The following is a 21,807-nucleotide window of genomic DNA, read 5'->3' as shown; positions in this document are numbered from 1 at the left end:
GATTGTTATCTCATGTCACAACTGTCGGTAGTGCATTCATGACCATCTTCCTTGGCAACCACTGTGCTCTAGACCTGGCTTCGCTTCATAACACAATACATTTTTTTGACCTGCACACTGTATGGAGCCTCTTCCTCTCACTCCAGTGACTTTCTATCTGTAAGGACATATATGCCCCCCTTGAGAGTTTTTGTGTTAATGACAAGATGGTTAGTAGTCTAACCATGTGCTTAGGTGTATACACAACGGTTTAGTGCAATGGAAGAAAAACATACATGGGATGCTTTGGACGATCTTGGGAATCAACAATACTTATGCAGAACATATCACCCCAAAACCTATGCAAAAGCATGAGAGAGCCCCTCTAAAACTCTATGTGTGCTGCCTCTAGTTGCCCCCCAACCTAGCCCGGAGCCTTCGGCTGAGGTCAGTACACATTTGATGTCGCCTAGAATTTGGACGTAGTGCAGCCCGACACCTCCAGGTAGACTGCTGGATGGGCCTCCGGACCTGTCCAGAATCACTCTAGACTTGCCCGAAACCTCTCCCAAAGCTTGCTCCTGAACCTCTAGGTCAGCTCGGACCCTCCAGGCTGTACATTATGCGACATAAAGGTCAGATTTTGGAGGTATCTTGTAAAGGATCCTTCTTCCTAACTGCGAACTAGACTAGTCCACTCTCACTCCTCCATTATTTTGACATTCTAAAAGCCCCAAGATCCTTGATAATGAAATTTGGTTTAAGCAAATTGGGTCTCCACGATTAGCAATCTGCTAGCGGTGAAGCCCCAAGATGCACTAAGGTAGAAAGTTATACACATGCACAATACATAGGCACATACAACGAAATTGCATTTCATTTCACACATACATGTCCAAATGTTTAGGGCTATAAATTCAAGTAAGTGTTAATGTATTGATCTACGAGTAGATGAGTCTTGTCGAAGAATCAGCAATACCGCAAGTGCTAATCTGACATTTGAATGAGTCCTTCAACACACTGGAAATGCCCCTCGATTTTTCAGATTAGCGGTCGAAATGATACATACAACTACCTTATTTTGTGTAGTGCATCTAAAATAGAGTAACATCACCAATGTATCATTTTAGGTGCATTGCACAAAACACTCTTACAGAAAATGTGTATTATGCAGTACACTAAAAGGTCACAACTGCAACTATTTGTGTCTGTCCGTTGTCCATATAAAATAAACAATATATTAATTTTCTGTATATAATATCATACATATATAGGCTTTGCTAAGTTAATGGCAAATGAGAAATAACATGCATACACATGAAATGTGGGAATGAAACATATCCATGCATTACTATTTACTTTGCACACTAGCATTGTCTTACTTTCTAATCATAATAGATCACAACTTTCTATAGATCTGTATATGTCGCTACAACATACTCCCTCTGTCCTCAAATAAGTGGACCATGTATTGAATGCTATTGGTCTTGATTTCTGTGTGATGAGAAAGAAACATTTTTTTCTACTTTAAAATGCATTGAGAAGAAATAAATACACTCTTTTGTGGACAAATTTGAAATGCTAAACATCCACTTATTTGAGGACCGAGGGAGTATATCCTAACATACTACTTCAAACTTCCCTAACAAACTATTTATACTACTCTCATACCATAATACTATAGCAAACTCCTAACACACATGACATACAAGATTATGTTTGGAACAAAACTATACTATATTTCTCATCGATAAGAGGGAAAGGAGCTCACCAGTGTGGCCACTGCCGTGACCAAAGATGTTGGTGGAAATGCTAGAACTACGGCACCGCACACCAACGTCGACGACCCAACAATACAAGACCACGACCACCATGGGTAGGTGGGGTTGTGAGGGTTGGCCGACCTTGGCATCGTCGACGATGTCACATACGGCGGGAGGGTGCCGTAGAGTTAGGAATACAGCGTAGGTGTGAAGACGATCTAGCGCCGACCCATCAGGATGGAGAGGAGGGAGTAGATGGAGCGGTTGGAGGGTCTGGTGGGAGGTAGAGGAGCAACGGGAGGCATCATGCGACGACTGACACTAATCGCTAGGCTCGACGCAACAACCATAGGCTTTAAAGTGGAGGATGGAGGGTGAGAGAGTCCTGGATTAGGGGGTCCTCGGACATCCGGACTATATCCTTCGGTCGGACTGTTGGATTATGAAGATACAAGATTGAAGACTTCGTCCAGTGTCCGGGTGGGACTCTCCTTTGCGTGGAAGGCAAGCTTGGCAATTCGGATATGTAGATCTCCTCCCTTGTAACCGACTCTGTGTAACCCTAGCCCCCCTCCGGTGTCTATATAAACCGGAGGGTTTAGTCTGTAGGACAACAACAATCATAATCATAGGCTAGCTTCTAGGGTTTAGCCTCTACGATCTCGTGGTAGATCAACTCTTGTAATACTCATATCATCAAGATCAATCAAGCAGGAAGTAGGGTATTACCTCCATCAAGAGGGCCCGAACTTGGGTAAACGTTGTGTCCCCTGCCTCCTGTTACCATCCGCCTTAGACGCACTATTCGGGACCCCCTACCCGAGTTCCACCAGTTTTGACACCGACATTGGTGCTTTCATTGAGAGTTCCATTGTGTCGTCACCGTAAGATTTGATGGCTCCTTCGATCATCGGCAACGATGCGATTCAGGGTGAGGTTTTTCTCCCGGGACAGATCTTCGTATTCGGCGGCTTCGTACTGCGGGCCAACTCGCTTGGCCATCTGGAGCAGATCAAGAGCTACGCCCCTGGCCATCAGGTCAGGTTTGGAAGCTTGAACTATACTGCCGACATCCGCGGAGACTTGATCTTCGACGGATTCGAGCCCATGATAGGTGCGCCGCACAGTCACGACGAGCGTGACTTAGCTCTGCCGTCGGACGGTGTTTGGGAGATCACACCTGTGGCTACTCTGGCCCTCAATCCGGAGCAGATCGTGCCGTCCGAGGACGGGTGGATGGACCCCGCCACGGAGGCCGCACACTCAGCGGCAATAGAGCCGAATACTGACTTCACCTCCTACGAGGCCTGTGTTGCCGGACCCTTGGATTCGTCCCCGGCCACAGGCTCCGAACCGCCTACGTCCGTGCCTATCGAATCTAATTGGGCACCGATCATGGAGTTTACCTCCGCGGATATATTTCAGCACTCGCCCTTGGGCGACGTGCTAAATTCATTGAGGTCTCTCTCCTTGTCAGGAGACCCTTGGCTGAACTATGTCCGGCTTGAGTGGGAAGCGGACGACGAAGAGATTCATTCCCCACCCACCACACACTTAATAGCCACTGTCGACGACTTAACCGACATGCTTGATTTCGGCTCCGAAGACATCGACGGTATGGACGACGATGCAGGAGAAGAACAGGAACCACCGCCCACAGGGCGCTGGACAGCCACCTCATCATATGATATATATATATATATATATATATATATATATATATATATGGTCGACACCCCCAAAGAAAGCGATGGCAATAAGGCAACGGAGAATAATCCCCTCGAGAAGCAATCTAAGCACCGGCGTCATCGGCGCCGCTCTAAGCCCCGCCATAGCAAAAGCAGCGATACCGGCACAAGAGACAATAACGTTGCGGACAGTGCCGAAGACAATCCCCTCCAACCAGGCTTCGAGCGGGAGGATGGGCAAGCTAGCCCTAAGGAACAGGCGGCAGACGAAGAATCAGAGAATGATAATTACATGCCTCTCTCCGATGACGAGGTGAGCCTCGGCGATGAAGAATATATCGTGCCTGAGGATCCCGTCGAGCAGGAGCGCTTCAAGCGCCGACTTATAGCCACAGCAAAAAGCCTGAAGAAAAAGCAATAGCAGCTTCAAGCTGATCAAGATCTACTAGCGGATAGATGGACCGAGGTGCTGGCAACCGAGGAATACGAACCCGAGCGCCCAACCAAAAGTTACCCAAAGCGCAGGTTGCTACTCCAACTCGAGGAGGAAGCATTAAAGCCTACACTACCAGCGTATGATGCGGCTGACCGGCCACCTCGTGGCTGAGACAAAGCGGCGTATCAGCCTGAAGTCCAGCCCACACCCCATCGCCAGTCAAACAAAAACACCAAGGCCCGGGGCAACACGCAGGACCTGCGAGACGTATTGAAAAACAAAGCAGGACATACAAGATCGATCTATGGATCACGGGGGCGCGCCCCAACGAGTGACGACGACCGTCACGCCGGATATACTAAAAGCAAATCCGGCCGGGCCGAATATAGCAGACAAGACTCGTATGAACTGCTTCGTGATATAGCCCGGCACAGAGGCGCTGCAAACCCCCTATGCTTCACTGATGAAGTAATGGATCACGAATTCCCAGAAGGTTTTAAACCCATGAATATTGAATCATATGATGGCACAACAGACCCCGCGGTATGGATCAAAGATTTCCTCCTCCACATCCACATGGCCCGCGGTGACGATCTACATGCCATCAAGTACCTCCCATTAAAACTTAAAGGACCTGCTCGGCATTGGCTCAATAGCTTGCCGGCAAACTCTATTGGCAGTTGGGAGAACTTGGAAGACACATTCCTTGATAACTTTCAGGGCACTTATGTGCGACCACCGGATGCCGATGACTTGAGTCACATAACCCAACAGCCAGGGGAATCAGCTAGGAAATTCTGGACTCGGTTCCTAAATAAAAAGAACCAAATCGTCGACTGTCCGGATGCCGAGGCCTTAGCGGCATTTAAGCATAACATCCGCGACGAGTAGCTCGCCCGACACCTCGGCCAAGAAAAGCCGAAGTCTATGGCAGCCCTCACGACACTCATGACCCGCTTTTGTGCGGGCGAGGATAGCTGGCTGGCTCACAGCAACAACACATCAAGAAACCCTGGCAATTCAGATGCCAAAGATAACAACGGCAGGCCACGTCGCAACAGACACAAGCGGCGCAACAACGGCGACAACGCCGAAGACACGACAGTTAATGCCGGATTCAGTGGCTCTAAATCCGGTCAGCGGAAAAAGCCGTTCAAAAGAAGCAATCCGGGCCCGTCCAGCTTGGACCGCATACTCGATCGTTCGTGTCAAATTCACGGCACCCCCGATAAACCAGCCAACCACACCAACAGAGAATGTTGGGTGTTCAAACAGGCCGGCAAGTTAAATGCCGAAAACAAGGAAAAGGGGCTGCATAGCGACGACGAGGAGGAGCCCCGGCCGCCGAACACAGGAGGACAGAAGAAATTTCCTCCCCAAGTGAAAACGGTAAACATGATATACGCAACCAATATTCACAAGCGGGAACGGAAGCGTGCACTGAGGGACGTCTATGCGATGGAGCTAGTCGCCCCAAAGTTCAACCCATGGTCTTCTTGTCCGATCACCTTCGATCGCAGGGACCACCTCACCAGTATCCGCCATGGCGGTTCTGCTGCATTGGTCCTTGACCCCATCATTAACGGATTTCACCTCACTCGAGTCCTTATGGACGGTGGCAGCAGTTTGAACATGCTCTATCAGGATACAGTGCGTAAAATGGGCATAGACCCCTTGAGGATCAAACCCACCAAAACCATCTTTAAAGGTGTCATCCCAGGTGTAGAGGCCTGTTGCACGGGCTCAATCACACTGGAAGTGGTCTTCGGATCACCGGACAACTTCCGAAGCGAGGAGTTAATCTTCGATATCGTCCCCTTCCGCAGTGGCTATCACGCACTGCTCGGACGAACCGCATTTGCCAGATTCAATGCGGTACCACATTATGCATACCTCAAGCTCAAAATGCCAGGACCTCGCGGGGTTATAACAGTTAATGGAAACACAGAACGCTCGCTCCGCACGGAGGAGCACACTGCGGCCCACGCAGCAGAAGCGCAAAGCAGCCTTATGAGGCAAACCGCCAATTCAGCGAAAAAGACCCCGGACACCTTCAAGCGAGTGTGGAGTACCCTGCAAGAGGATCGCCAGGCACGTTTAGAGCTCGCCTAGCAATTCGGCCTCCGTCCTAGTCCCTGTCCAGTGGCGAAATTTGCGCCGCGCGTACATAATTACGCACTCAAGATACCATGGGCATAGGCGAAGGCACGTCCATGGCACGGAGCACAATGCGGCTCAACCGCTTCAGGACCCATATACCTTTAACATTTTCTTCCTTTCAGGCCCCTATTCTCTGAAGGCCCTCTCCGATCATCTGATTATCGGACCCGTCACAGGAAGGAAACACCAAGGAAGCAAGAAGCTATGACGTACAAGGGAATCCTCAGGTGGTCACTGATAACGATCGATATACCTGTTTTGCATACGCAGCTTGACCTTGGATAGGACATGTCAAATAGTCCTATTTTTTACTTATTGCACTACATGTATGCATACGCTTTGATGTATCATTTAAATAACAATGTACAACATTAGCTCATTATTGCATTCCTTTATCCTTTTTTTCCTGTCTGCTTATTTACGACAAATCGCACCTGTACATTCTGATACGACCAGTGCGCCAGGGGCTTCAGTTTACCCCATAACACGGCATGAAAAGTCCGAACACTTTCGACAGTGCGGCACCCCGAACTTATAGCATTATATACATCAGCTCCGAATCATGTCTTGGGTCAATAGTTGGGTTTGCCCGGTTCCCATGTTTTGGTACCTTACGTTCCGCTATATCGGCTAAGGTAGCACTGGGAGAACTACTGTGATTGTGTCCCGATTCTTTCGGACGAGCACCTCAGTAGAGAAAGCCGAAAACTGACTGTGATGATGCGGTGAGAGCTGGTCGCTATTCGAGAGGTCTCAAATCCTTAAAGATTTTTTCCGCTTCGGGTGAGGAGTCGGCCTTGTCTGATTTAGGCATACATGTTGGAAATATGCCCTAGAGGCAATAATAAAAGCATTATTATTATATTTCCTTGTTCATGATAATTGTCTTTTATTCATGCTATAATTGTGTTATCCGGAAATCGTAATACATGTGTGAATAATACACACCAACATGTCCCTAGTAAGCCTCTAGTTGACTAGCTCGTTGATCAACAGATAGTCATGGTTTCCTGACTATGGACATTGGATGTCATTGATAACGGGATCACATCATTAGGAGAATGATGTGATGGACAAGACCCAATCCTAAACATAGCATAAGATCGTATAGTTCGTTTGCTAGAGTTTTCCAATGTCAAGTATCTTTTCCTTAGACCATGAGATCGTGTAACTCCCGGATACCGTAGGAGTGCTTTGGGTGTACCAAACGTCACAACGTAACTGGGTGACTATAAAGGTATACTACGGGTATCTCCGAAAGTGTCTGTTGGGTTGACACGGATCAAGACTGGGATTTGTCACTCCGTATGACAGAGAGGTATCACTGGGCCCACTCGGTAATGCATCATCATAATGAGCTCAAAGTGACCAAGTGTCTGGTCACGGGATCATGCATTACGGTACGAGTAAAGTGACTTGCCGGTAACGAGATTGAACGAGGTATTGGGATACCGACGATCGGATCTCGGGCAAGTAACATACCGATTGACGAAGGGAATTGTATGCGGGGTTGCTTGAATCCTCGACATCGTGGTTCATCCGATGAGATCATCGAGGAGCATGTGGGAGCCAACATGGGTATCCAGATCCCGCTGTTGCTTATTGTCTGGAGAGTCGTCTCGGTCATGTCTACATGTCTCCCGAACCCGTAGGGTCTACACACTTAAGGTTCGGTGACGCTAGGGTTGTAGGGATATGTATATGCAGTAACCCGAATGTTGTTCGGAGTCTCGGATGAGACCCCGGACGTCACGAGGAGTTCCGTAATGGTCCGGAGGTAAAGAATTATATATAGGAAGTGCTATTTCGGGCATCGGGACAAGTTTCGGGGTCACCGGTATTGTACCGGGACCACCGGAAGGGTCCCGGGGGTCCACCGGGTGGGGCCACCTGCCCCGGGGGGCCACATGGGCTGTAGGGGGTGCACCTTGGCCTATATGGGCCAAGGGCACCAGCCCCAAGAGGCCCATGCGCCTAGGGTTCAAGGAAGGGAAGAGTCCCAAAGGGGGAAGGCACCTCCTAGGTGCCTTGGGGAGGAGGGATTCCTCCCTTGGCCGCACCCCCCTAGGAGATTGGATCTCCTAGGGCCGGCGCCCCCCCCTTGGACTCCCTATATATAGTGGGGAAAGGAGGGCCTCTCATAACACGCCTTTGGGTGCCTCCCTCTCCCTCTCCAACACATCCTCCTCCTCCATAGTGCTTAGCGAAGCCCTGCTGGAGTACTGCAGCTCCATCACCACCACGACGTCGTGCTGCTGCTGGAGCCATCTCCCTCAACCTCTCCTTCCCCCTTGCTGGATCAAGAAGAAGGAGATGTTACGCTGACCGTACGTGTGTTGAACGCGGAGGTGCCGTCCGTTCGGCGCTAGGATCTCCGGTGATTTGGATCACGTCGAGTACGACTTCCTCATCCCCGTTCTTTGAACGCTTCCGCGCGTGATCTACAAAGGTATGTAGATGCAATCCAATCACTCGTTGCTAGATGAACTCATAGATGGATCTTGGTGAAACCGTAGGAAAATTTTTGTTTTCTGCAACGTTCCCCAACAGTGGCATCATGAGCTAGGTCTATGCGTAGTTCTCTTGCATGAGTAGAACACAATTTGTTGTGGGCGTTGATGTTGTCAACTTTCTTGCCGCTACTAGTCTTATCTTGCTTCAACGGTATTGTGGGATGAAGCGGCCAGGACCAACCTTACACGTACGCTTACGTGAGACCGGTTCCACCGACTAACATGCACAAGTTGCATAAGGTGGCTGGCGGGTGTCTGTCTCTCCCACTTTAGTTGGAGCGGATTCGAGGAAAAGGGTCCTTATGAAGGGTAAATAGAAGTTGACAAATCATGTTGTGGCTTTCACGTAGGTAAGAAAACGTTCTTGCTAGAACCTTATTGCAGCCACGTAAAACTTGCAACAACAATTAGAGGACGTCTAACTTGTTTTTGCAGCAAGTGTTCTGTGATGTGATATGGCCAAAGTTGTGATGAATGATGAATGATATATATGTGATGTATGAGATGTTCATGCTATTGTAATAGGAATCACGACTTGCATGTCGATAAGTATGACAACCGGCAGGAGCCATAGGAGTTGTCTTAAATTTTTGTATGACCTGCGTGTCATTGAGAAAGGCCATGTAAATTACTTTACTTTATTGCTAAACGCGTTAGCCATAGTAGTAGAAGTAATAGTTGGCGAGCAACTTCATGGAGACACGATGATGGAGATCATGGTGTCATGCTGGTGACAAGATGATCATGGAGCCCCAAGATGGAGATCAAAGGAGCTATGTGATATTGGCCATATCATGTCACTATTATTATTTGATTGCATGTGATGTTTATCATGTTTTTGCATCTTGTTTGCTTAGAACGACGGTAGTAAATAAGATGACCCCTCATAATAATTTCAAGAAAGTGTTCCCCCTAACTGTGCACCGTTGCGACAGTTCGTTGTTTCGAAGCACCACGTGATGATCGGGTGTGATAGATTCCAACGTTCACATACAACGGGTGTAAGACAGATTTACACATGCAAACACTTAGGTTGACTTGACGAGCCTAGCATGTACAGACATGGCCTCGGAACACAGAAGACCGAAAGGTCGAGCATGATTCGTATAGAAGATACGATCAACATGAAGATGTTCACCGACGTTGACTAGTCCGTCTCACGTGATGATCGGACACGGCCTAGTTAACTCGGATCATGTTATACTTCGATTACAGGAGGGATGTCTATCTAAGTGGGAGTTCATTGAATAATTTGATTAGATGAACTTAATTATCATGAACTTAGTCTAAGAATATTTACAATATGTCTTGTAGATCAAATGACCAACGTAGTCCTCAACTTCAACGCGTTCCTAGAGAAAACCAAGCTGAAAGACGATGGCAGCAACTACACGGACTGGGTCCGGAACCTGAGGATCATCCTCATAGCTGCCAAGAAAGATTATGTCCTACAAGCACCGCTGGGTGACGCACCTGTTCTCCCTGTAGAACAAGACGTTATGAACGCTTGGCAGGCACGTACCGATGACTACTCCCTCGTTCAGTGCGGCATGCTTTACAGCTTAGAGCCGGGGCTCCAAAAGCGTTTTGAGAGACACGGAGCATATGAGATGTTCGAAGAGATGAAAATGGGTTTCCAAGCTCATGCCCGGGTCGAGAGATATGAAGTCTCCGACAAGTTCTTCAGCTGTAAGATGGAGGAAAATAGTTCTGTCAGTGAGCACATACTCACTATGTCTGGGTTGCATAACCGCTTGACTCAGCTGAGAGTTAATCTCCCGGATGACGCGTCATTGACAGAATCCTTCAGTCGCTTCCACCGAGCTACAAGAGCTTTGTGATGAACTTCAATATGCAGGGGATGGAAAAGACCATTCCTGAAGTATTTGCAATGCTGAAATCAGCAGAGGTAGAAGTCAAAAAGGAACATCAAGTGTTGATGGTGAATAAAACCACTAAGTTCAAGAAGGGCAAGGGAAAGAAAGCCTTCAAGAAGGACGGCAAGGGAGTTGCCGCGCCCGGCAAGCTAGCTGCCGGGAAGAAGCCAAAGAATGGACCCAAGCCCGAGACTGAGTGCTTTTATTGCAAGGAAAGTGGTCACTGGAAGCGGAACTGCCCCAAATACTTAGCGGACAAGAAGGCCGGCAAAACGAAAGGTATATGTGATATACATGTAATTGATGTGTACCTTACCAGTACTCGTAGTAGCTCCTGGGTATTTGATACCGGTGCAGTTGCTCACATTTGTAACTCAAAGCAGGAGCTGCGGAATAAGCGGAGACTGGCGAAGGACGAGGTGACGATGCGCGTCGGGAATGGTTCCAATGTCGATGTGATCGCCGTCGGCACGCTACCTCTACATTTACCTACGGGATTAGTTTTGAACCTCAATAATTGTTATTTAGTGCCAAGTTTGAGCATGAACATTGTATCAGGATCTCGTTTAATACGAGATGGCTACTCATTTAAATCCGAGAATAATGGTTGTTCTATTTATATGAGAGATATGTTTTATGGTCATGCTCCGATGGTGAATGGTTTATTCTTAATGAATCTCGAGCGTAATGCTACACATGTTCATAGTGTGAGTACCAAAAGATGTAAGATTGATAATGATAGTCCCACATACTTGTGGCACTGCCGCCTTGGTCACATAGGTGTCAAACGCATGAAGAAGCTCCATGCTGATGGACTTTTAGAGTCTCTTGATTACGAATCATTTGACACGTGCGAACCATGCCTCATGGGTAAAATGACCAAGACTCCGTTCTCAGGAACAATGGAGCGAGCAACCAACTTATTGGAAATCATACATACTGATGTGTGCGGTCCAATGAGTGTTGAGGCTCGCGGTGGCTATCGTTATGTTCTCACCCTCACTGATGACTTGAGTAGATATGGGTATATCTACTTAATGAAACACAAGTCTGAGACCTTTGAAAAGTTCAAGGAATTTCAGAGTGAGGTTGAGAATCAACGTGACAGGAAAATCAAGTTCCTGCGATCAGATCGTGGAGGAGAATACTTGAGTCACGAATTTGGCACACACTTAAGAAAATGTGGAATAGTTTCACAACTGACGCCGCCTGGAACACCTCAGCGTAATGGTGTGTCCGAACGTCGTAATCGTACTCTATTAGATATGGTGCGATCTATGATGTCTCTTACCGATTTACCGCTATCTTTTTGGGGCTATGCTTTAGAGACTGCCGCATTCACTTTAAATAGGGCTCCGTCGAAATCTGTTGAGACGACACCGTATGAATTATGGTTTGGGAAGAAACCTAAGCTGTCATTTCTAAAAGTTTGGGGATGCGATGCTTATGTCAAGAAACTTCAACCTGAAAAGCTCGAACCCAAATCGGAAAAATGCGTCTTCATAGGATACCCTAAAGAAACTATTGGGTATACCTTCTACCTCAGATCCGAAGGCAAGATCTTTGTTGCCAAGAATGGGTCCTTTCTAGAGAAAGAGTTTCTCTCGAAAGAAGTAAGTGGGAGGAAAGTAGACCTTGATGAAGTATTACCTCTTGAACCGGAAAATGGCGCAACTCAAGAAAATGTTTCTGAGGTGCCTGCACCGACAAGAGAGGAAGTTAATGATGATGATCAAGATACTTCTGATCAAGCTCCTACTGAAATTCGAAGGTCCACAAGGACACGTTCCGCACCAGAGTGGTACGGCAACCCTGTCTTGGAAATCATGTTGTTAGACAACGGTGAACCTTCAAACTATGAAGAAGCGATGGCGGGCCCGGATTCTGACAAATGGCTAGAAGCCATGAAATCCGAGATAGGATCCATTTATGAAAACGAAGTATGGACTTTGACTGACTTGCCCGTTGAGCGGCGAGCCATAGAAAATAAATGGATCTTTAAGAAGAAGACAGACGCGGATGGTAATGTGAGCATCTATAAAGCTCGGCTTGTCGCTAAGGGTTATCGACAAGTTCAAGGGGTTGACTACGATGAGACTTTCTCACCGGTAGCGAAGCTAAAGTCTGTCCGAATCATGTTAGCAATTGCCGCATTCTATGATTATGAAATATGGCAAATGGACGTCAAAACGGCATTCCTTAATGGTTTCCTTAAGGAAGAATTGTATATGATGCAGCCGGAAGGTTTTGTTGATCCTAAGAATGCTGACAAGGTGTGCAAGCTCCAACGCTCGATTTATGGGCTGGTGCAAGCATCTCAGAGTTGGAACATTCGCTTTGATGAGATGATCAAAGCGTTTGGGTTTACGCAGACTTATGGAGAAGCCTGTGTTTACAAGAAAGTGAGTGGGAGCTCTGTAGCATTTCTCATATTATATGTAGATGACATACTTTTGATGGGAAATGATATAGAACTCTTGGACAGCATTAAGGCCTACTTGAATAAGAGTTTTTCAATGAAGGACCTTGGAGAAGCTGCATATATATTAGGCATCAAGATCTATAGAGATAGATCAAGACGCCTCATAGGTCTTTCACAAAGCACATACCTTGATAAGATATTGAAGAAGTTTAATATGGATCAGTCTAAGAAGGGGTTCTTGCCTGTGTTGCAAGGTGTGAAATTGAGCTCAGCTCAATGTCCGACCACGGCAGAAGATATAGAAGAGATGAGTGTCATCCCCTATGCCTCAACCATAGGTTGTATTATGTATGCCATGCTGTGTACCAGACCTGATGTAAACCTTGCCGTAAGTTTGGTAGGAAGGTACCAAAGTAATCCCGGCAAGGAGCACTGGACAGCGGTCAAGAATATCCTGAAGTACCTGAAAAGGACTAAGGAAATGTTTCTCGTCTATGGAGGTGACGAAGAGCTCGTCGTAAAGGGTTACGTCGACGCTAGCTTCGACACAGATCTGGATGACTCAAAGTCGCAAACCGGATACGTGTATATTTTGGATGGTGGGGCAGTAAGCTGGTGCAGTTGCAAGCAGAGCGTCGTGGCAGGATCTACATGTGAAGCGGAGTACATGGCAGCCTCGGAGGCAGCGCATGAAGCAATTTGGGTGAAGAAGTTCATCACCGACCTAGGAGTCATACCCAATGCGTCGGGGCCGATCAAGCTCTTCTGTGACAACACTGGAGCTATTGCACTTGCCAAGGAGCCCAGGTTTCACAAGAAGACAAGGCACATCAAGCGTCGCTTCAACTCCATTCGTGAAAATGTTCAAGATGGAGACATAGATATTTGTAAAGTACATACGGACCTGAATATAGCAGATCCGTTAACTAAACCTCTCCCTAGAGCAAAACATGATCAAAACCAGAATTCCATGGGTGTTCGATTCATCACATGTAACTAGATTATTGACTCTAGTGCAAGTGGGAGACTATTGGAAATATGCCCTAGAGGCAATAATAAAAGCATTATTATTATATTTCCTTGTTCATGATAATTGTCTTTTATTCATGCTATAATTGTGTTATCCGGAAATCGTAATACATGTGTGAATAATAGACACCAACATGTCCCTAGTAAGCCTCTAGTTGACTAGCTCGTTGATCAACAGATAGTCATGGTTTCCTGACTATGGACATTGGATGTCATTGATAACGGGATCACATCATTAGGAGAATGATGTGATGGACAAGACCCAATCCTAAACATAGCATAAGATCGTATAGTTCGTTTGCTAGAGTTTTCCAATGTCAAGTATCTTTTCCTTAGACCATGAGATCGTGTAACTCCCGGATACCGTAGGAGTGCTTTGGGTGTACCAAACGTCACAACGTAATTGGGTGACTATAAAGGTATACTACGGGTATCTCCGAAAGTGTCTGTTGGGTTGACACGGATCAAGACTGGGATTTGTCACTCCGTATGACGGAGAGGTATCACTGGGCCCACTCGGTAATGCATCATCATAATGAGCTCAAAGTGACCAAGTGTCTGGTCACGGGATCATGCATTACGGTACGAGTAAAGTGACTTGCCGGTAACGAGATTGAACGAGGTATTGGGATACCGACGATCGGATCTCGGGCAAGTAACATACCGATTGACGAAGGGAATTGTATACGGGGTTGCTTGAATCCTCGACATCGTGGTTCATCCGATGAGATCATCGAGGAGCATGTGGGAGCCAACATGGGTATCCAGATCCCGCTGTTTGGTTATTGACCGGAGAGTCGTCTCGGTCATGTCTACATGTCTCCCGAACCCGTAGGGTCTACACACTTAAGGTTCGGTGACGCTAGGGTTGTAGGGATATGTATATGCAGTAACCCGAATGTTGTTCGGAGTCTCGGATGAGACCCCGGACGTCACGAGGAGTTCTGGAATGGTCCGGAGGTAAAGAATTATATATAGGAAGTGCTATTTCGGGCATCGGGACAAGTTTCGGGGTCACCGGTATTGTACCGGGACCACCGGAAGGGTCCCGGGGGTCCACCGGGTGGGGCCACCTGCCCCGGGGGGCCACATGGGCTGTAGGGGGTGCACCTTGGCCTATATGGGCCAAGGGCACCAGCCCCAAGAGGCCCATGCGCCTAGGGTTCAAGGAAGGGAAGAGTCCCAAAGGGGGAAGGCACCTCCTAGGTGCCTTGGGGAGGAGGGATTCCTCCCTTGGCCGCACCCCCCTAGGAGATTGGATCTCCTAGGGCCGGCGCCCCCCCCTTGGACTCCCTATATATAGTGGGGAAAGGAGGGCCTCTCATAACACGCCTTTGGGTGCCTCCCTCTCCCTCTCCAACACATCCTCCTCCTCCATAGTGCTTAGCGAAGCCCTGCCGGAGTACTGCAGCTCCATCACCACCACACCGTCGTGATGCTGCTGGAGCCATCTCCCTCAACCTATCCTTCCCCCTTGCTGGATCAAGAAGAAGGAGACGTTACGCTGACCGTACGTGTGTTGAACGCGGAGGTGCCGTCCGTTCGGCACTAGGATCTCCGGTGATTTGGATCACGTCGAGTACGACTTCCTCATCCCCGTTCTTTGAACGCTTCCGCGCGTGATCTACAAAGGTATGTAGATGCAATCCAATCACTCATTGCTAGATGAACTCATAGATGGATCTTGGTGAAACCGTAGGAAATTTTTTGTTTTCTGCAACGTTCCCCAACAATACATAGCGCCCCAAGTTCGGCCTTCCGAATACTAGGGGCTTCGCCAAAATTTAAAATTGTAGACTTCTATGGCTAAGTGAGAGTGATAAAGCTTTATAGTCCGATTGCCTGGTTCGTTGTGCTAAACACCTCCTTCGAAGGACCCAAAACTGGGATAAAGAGTGATCAGGTTTATCCCGAACACCTCAGTACTAGTTACATGGGGGCAGAAGCCGATGACTAGCCAACTCTCAAATTTTATAAACGGCCGCACATAAGGTAATATTTTAAATTAACAAGCATTACATAGCGCACATGAACTCGTTTCACATTATAGGATCACATGAGTACATTCATTCAAATATCACATCCTTAGCACATTCCTCTGCCACAAGGCGAGCACCCTTCAGGACACTGTCATAATACTTTTCAGGGTGGCGATACTCCTTGCCCTCTGGCAGCCCCTCCTTCACCAGCTTTTTGGCGTCCATCTTCGCCCAGTGCACTTTTGCCCGGGCAAAAGCCCTGCACGCACCCTCAATGCAGACGGACCGCTTTATGACTTCAAGCCAGGGGCAAGCGTTCACAAGCCGCCTTACCAGGCCGAAATCGCTGCCGGGCAGGGGCTCACCGGGCCACATCCGGACTATGAGGCCCTTCATGGCCAGTTTGGCTGCCTTGTGAAGCTCGACCAGTTGCTTCAATTGGTCGCTCAAGGGCATCGGATGTTCAGTCCCAGTATACTGAGACCAGAACAACTTCTCCGTCGAGCTCCCTCCCTTGGCCCGGTAGAACTCCGCGGCATCCGACACACTGCTAGGTAGATCTGCGAACGCTCCTGGAGAGCTTCAAATTCAGGTAAGTAAAAGGAAAGTTTCCTTCACATGCTTGCTTTGCATAAAGAATGCCTTACCCGCCGCTATCTTCCTGACCGCCTCAATTTCCTGGAGGGCCTTTTGGGCTTCAGCCTTGGCATTTTGTGCGTTCTCGAGGGCCTTCGCAAGCTCGGACCCTTGCGTCCTAGAGTCACGCTCCAAGGACTCATACTTCTTGACAAACTCCTGGAGCTCTTGCTGAACCTCGCCGACTTAGGCCTCTTGCTTCTCGTGCTCGGCGCGCTCCTTGGCCGCTTAGCCTTCGGCCTCGGACAGTGCCTTCTTCAGGGTCGCCACTTCGGTCGTGGCCCCTAGAAAAATTCATGATGATCTTGTGATCTAACAACCAGTTTCCTTTTTCTTTATCAATAAACAGACGAGGTATCACTTACCTTTGTTCTCTTCGAGCTGCCTCTTGGTAAGGCCGAGCTCTTCCTCGGACCGCTCAAGGTCCCGCTTCAGTGCGGAGACCTACGCCGTGTGAGCGGCAACGACCAGCAATGAAGCCTGCTTATTCACATAGACATATTCTGATTAGACTCCTGTGATTATTATTTGATCCTTTGTTCGTCCTTTCTTCCGAACACCAAACAGAGCATCAGGGGATACTGTCTATGCTGCAACATTTTCTCATAATTTGATTACTTACCTCAAAGCATGTTAGGAGGCTGGCACAGGCTTCAGTCAGTCCGCTTTTGGCGGACCGAACCTTCTTGACCACCGCACTCATGATAGTGCGGTGCTCTTCGTCAATGGAAGCGCTGCGAAGCGCTTCCAGCAAATTGTCCGATGCCTCTGGATGGACAGGGGCCATCGGCACAGACATCTTGTCTCTCTTAGACTTGCTGCCCCGGGCATTAGAGCCCATGGGAGTCTTGCCCCTCGTGCGCCCAGTGTCCGGAATGTCGCGTTGGGGCGCCTCCGGAACTGTCTCCCCTTGGTTCAGCACCCTCTGAGACAACACCTTGACGTCGTCCGTAGGGCAGGGGGAGGAGGCGGTCGGGAGTGAATCACTGTTCATCTCCGACGGGCCCAAAGACTCATCCAATGAGGATACGCCGATATGGGCTTTGGATGGGCTGCATGATCATGTTCGGCATGATAAGAAGCAATAAAATAAAACATACCAAGAACTACTATGGTATCCGGATACTTACGACTTCGCCAGGGGCTTATCCCTGGGTAACCACTCCTCATCGCTAAAAGAGGCCGCCGTGGAGCAGTCTGAAAGAAGAGTCCTTCCCTTCTTGGACCCTTCGGCCTCCCCTGACGGGGCGGCCTTCCTTTTCTTGTCTCCCCCGGCCAAGAGGGGAGAACTTTCCTCTTCCTCCTCCTCGTTTTCGTGGGAGGAGGACACCTCGTTGTTATCGGCCAATGAGTCCGATACGACCTTGCGCCGGAGACCTTTCCTGGTCCCCGCGGCCTTCTTCTTGGCCTTCTTCTCCGGCGCCTCATAGGGCGCCGGAACTAGCATCTCCATTAAGAGAGCCCCTGCTGGATCCTCGGGCAGTGGGGCCAGACAATCGATCCGCTCCACTGTCGCGACCCATTCTTGTTAAATGGTGTGGAGGCTTAGATCCACCACATGATTATACTGGGGAAAGAAACATCTTATGAGATATAAGGAGCTTACCGGATTGGCAGGGCACTTTGCACTGAGTCCGTGATCCTCGGTAAATGGAGGAGGCACCTCGGCGGACTTGAACAACACCCTCCAGATGTCCTGGTGTGTCGTGTCGAAGAGCTCTCGCAGCATCTGGTGCTTTGCCGGGTCGAACTCCCACATATTGAAGGCCCGTCTTTGACACGGGAGGATCTGGGGGAAGAGCATGACTTGGACCACGTTGACAAGCTTGATTTTCTTGCTTATCATGTTTTTAACATAGTTCCGGAGTCCAGTCAGCTCCACCGATGAACCCCAGGATAGGCCCTTCTCTTTTCATGAGGTGAGCCGCGTGGGGATGCCGGATCAAAATTCGGGGGCCGCCACCCAGTTGGTGTCACGTGGCTCGGTGATGTAGAACCACCCCGATTGCCACCCCTTCACGGTCTCCACATAGGAGCCTTCGAGCCAGGTGACGTTGGGCATTTTGCCCACCATGGCGCCTCCGCACTCCGTTTGCTGGCCGACCACCACCTTCGGTTTAACGTTGAAGGTCTTCAGCCATAGGCCAAAGTGGGGCTTGATGCGGAGGAAGGCCTCGCACACGACGATAAACGCTGATATGTTGAGGATGAAATTGGGGTCCAGATCATGGAAGTCCAGCCCGTAGTAGAACATGAGCCCACGGACAAATGGGTGGAGGGGAAATCCCAGCCCGCAGACGAAATGTGTAAGGAATACAACCCTTTCGTGGGGTTCGGGGGTAGGGATGATCTGCCCCGCGTCTGGGAGCAGCTGCGCGATATTTGCGGCCAGGTATCCGGCTTCCCGGAGCTTCATAATGTTCTCCTCCGTAACAGAGGATACCATCCACTTGCCTCCCGCTCCGGACATGTTTGGAGTGGTTTTGCGGAGGAAATGCGAACTTGGGCGCTGGAGCTCGAGTGCGCGAGAATGGATGGGCAGGGAAGAAGAAGGCATGGGTGAAAAGGAGGAGTCCTTGTCCCTTTATAAGGGCGGAAGAAACTATGCGCCTCCCCACCTGCCTGGTAAACTCGCTTATTCCCCAAGTGTCGTGATTGATGGCGCGGTTGGGTTACCCACACCCGTATTGATGAGAATCCCGTGATAGGGGGACACGATCTCTGCTTCGACAAGACGTGCCAAGAAAATCGCCTCGCAATATGTGAAGTAGCTGGTTGAGAAAAACGGTTCGAATAATGACCGGGCCATGGCGTGATGTCACATTATGAAAAGCTGTCAGCAGATTAGATTTGTGGAAATATTATACTCTCTACGGTGGTATGTGGAATTTGTTTTGCAGATCTGGACACGATCCTCGTGTTCAAAATCTTCTATGGAGTATTCAGAGAAGGAACCCGCCTTGCAATGCTAAAGACAATCTGCGCGTCGGACTCATCGTCATTGAAGCCTGGTTCAGGGGCTATTGAGGGAGTCCTGGATTAGGGGGTCCTCGGACAGCCGGACTGTTGGATTATGAAGATACAAGATTGAAGACTTTGTCCCGTGTCTGGGTGGGACTCTCTTTTGCGTGGAAGGCAAGCTTGGCAATTCGGATATGTAGATCTCCTCCCTTGTAACCGACTTTGTGTAACCCTAGCCCTCTCCGGTGTCTATATAAACCGGAGGGTTTAGTCCGTAGGATAACAACAGTCATAATCATAGGCTAGCTTCTAGGGTTTAGCCTCTACGATATCGTGGTAGATCAACTCTTGTAATACTCATATCATCAAGATCAATCAAGTAGGAAGTAGGTTATTACCTCCATCGAGAGGGCCCGAACCTGGGTAAACGTCGTGTCCCCTGCCCCCTGTTACCATCCGCCTTAGACACACAGTTCGGGACCCCCTACCCGAGATCCGCCGGTTTTGACACCGACAAGGGGGCGGTAGGAAAAATGATTGAATATAAAGGGATGCTAAGATTATCACTGGCTCACTGCATGAGCCGTTAAATATGGCATGCCATGTTTAATTTGTATTACAAACGGTGTACTTATGATAACCAGTCTGAAAGGATCGATATAGTTGACTAGAGGGGGGGGGGGGAATAGGCAAGTAACAATTTTTAGCTTTTCTTTACCAAATTAAACTTTGCATCAAAGTAGGTTGTCTAGATGTGCAACTAGGTGAGCAACCTATATGATGCAACAACAACAAGCACACAAGCAAGCAAGGGATACACCACAACATAAGTTTGCACAAGTAAAGGTAAGAGATAACCAAGAGTGGAGCCGGTGGATACGCGGGTGTGTTACCGAAGTTCCTTCCCTTTGAGAGAAAGTGCGTCTCCGTTGAAGCGGTGTGGAGGCACAATGCTCCCCAAGAAACCACTAGGGCCACCGTATTCTCCTCACGCCCTCACATAATGCGAGATGTCGTGATTCCACTATTGGTGCCCTTGGAGGCCGCGACCGAACCTTTACAAACAAGGTTGGGGCAATCTCCACAACTTAATTGGAGGCTCCCAACGACACCACGAAGCTTCACCGCAACGGAATATGGCTCCGTGATACGTCCATTTTGCATCATGCTTTTATATCAATATTTATTGCATTATGGGCTGTTATTACACATTATGTCACAATACTTATGTCTATTCTCTCTTATTTTACAAGGTTTACATAAAGAGGGAGAATGCCGGCAGCTGGGATTCTGGCTGGAAAAGGAGCAAATATTAGAGACCTATTCTGCACAGCTCCAAAAGTCCTGAAACTTCACGGATGATGTTTTCCAAATATATAAAAAACATTGAGCGCAAGAACTTCACCAGGGGGGGCCACACCCTGCCCACGAGGGTGGGGGGCGCGCCCTACCCCCTTGGGCGCGCCCCCTACCTCGTGGGCCCCCTGGTGGCCCTCCGGTGACCATATTCTGCTATATGGAATCTTTCGATGGGAAAAAAATCATAAGCCATCTTCTCGGACGAAACTCCGCCGCCACGAGGTGGAACCTTGGCGGAGCCAATCTAGGGTTCTGGCGGGGCTGTTCTGCCGGGGAAACTTCCCTCCTGGAGGGGGAAATCATCGCCATCGTCATCACCAACGCTCCTCTCATCGGGAGAGGGCAATTTCCATCAACATCTTCATCAGCACCATCTCATCTCAAAACCCTAGTTCATCTCTTGTATCCAATTCTTGTCTACAAGTTCGGGATTGGTGCTAGTAGGTTGCTAGTAGTGTTAATTACTCCTTGTAGTCGATGCTAGTTGGTTTAATTGGTGGAAAATCATATGTTCAGATCCTATATGCACATTAATACCCCTCTGATTATGAACATGTTTATGCTTTGTGAGTAGTTACTTTTGTTCCTGAGGACATGGGAGAAGTCTTGCTATTAGTAGTCATGTGAATTTGGTATTCGTTCGATATTTTGATGAGATGTATGTTGTCTCTCCTCTAGTGGTGTTATGTGAACGTCAACTACATGACAATTCACCATTATTTGGGCCTAGAGGAAGGCATTGGGAAGTAATAAGTAGATGATGGGTTGCTAAAGTGACAGAAGCTTAAACCCTAGTTTATGCGTTGCTTCGTAAGGGCCTATTTGGATCCATATGTTTCATGCTATGGTTAGGTTTACCTTAATACTTTTGTTGTATTTGCGGATGCTTGCAATAGAGGTTAATCATAAGTGGGATGCTTGTCCAAGTAAGGGTAGCACCCAAGCACCGGTCCACCCACATACCAAATTATCAAAGTACCGAACGCGAATCATATGAGCGTGATG

This window comes from Triticum urartu, chromosome 2 (genome assembly GCF_003073215.2).
Source record: "Triticum urartu cultivar G1812 chromosome 2, Tu2.1, whole genome shotgun sequence".
Taxonomy (NCBI): Eukaryota; Viridiplantae; Streptophyta; class Magnoliopsida; order Poales; family Poaceae; genus Triticum; species Triticum urartu.
This window is presented reverse-complemented; position numbering follows the sequence as displayed.